This window comes from Humulus lupulus, chromosome X (assembly GCF_963169125.1).
Source record: "Humulus lupulus chromosome X, drHumLupu1.1, whole genome shotgun sequence".
Lineage (NCBI taxonomy): Eukaryota > Viridiplantae > Streptophyta > Magnoliopsida > Rosales > Cannabaceae > Humulus > Humulus lupulus.
In genome coordinates this window covers 100,385,122-100,385,897 of record NC_084802.1, presented here as the reverse complement: position 1 = coordinate 100,385,897, position 776 = coordinate 100,385,122, and positions in this window count along the sequence as shown.

The window sequence follows — 776 nt, the reverse complement described above, 5'->3', positions numbered from 1 at the left end:
TTCGCCATTTGGGGGATAGATCTAATAGGCGCCCTGCCCACCGGAAAGGGCGAGGTCCGTTACGCCGTGGTAGCCATTGACTACTTCACCAAGTGGGCCGAAGCAGAGCCGTTGGCGACAATAACATCGAAAAAGGTGCTAGACTTCGTGGTTAAAAGCATCATATGTCGATTTGGCCTACCCAAAAAGATCGTCTCCGACAATGGCACTCAATTTGACAGCGATCTGTTCACCGAATTTTGCGAAAGGCACGGAATTGTGAAAAGCTTCTCGTCTGTGGCCTATCCCCAGGCGAACGGCCAGGTCGAGGCTGTCAATAAAACTCTGAAGGCAAGCCTCAAGAAGAGGCTAGATGAGGCAAAGGGGATCTGGCCAGAACAGCTCCCCCAAGTGCTGTGGGCCTATAGGACCTCACATCGGACTCCCACGGGTCACACTCCTTTCTCCCTAACCTTTGGGAGTGAAGCAGTCCTCCCCGTGGAGGTGAAGGTCCTGTCACACAGGGTCCGGTCCTACGACCAAGACGGGAACCACGAGCTCCTATGCCACTCCTTAGACTTGGTGGATGAAAGGCGAGAGGATTCACAACTCCAGCTCGCCCATTATCAACAGAAAATCACTCGCTACTTCAACACTAAGGTCAAAAGACGTGCCTTTAGCGTCGGTGATTTGGTCTTGAGGAGAGTTACCCTGGCCGGGAAAGATCCCAAAGATGGGGTTTTGGGACCAAGCTGGGAAGGACCATACCAGGTCATCGAAGTCATCAAAGAGGGAAC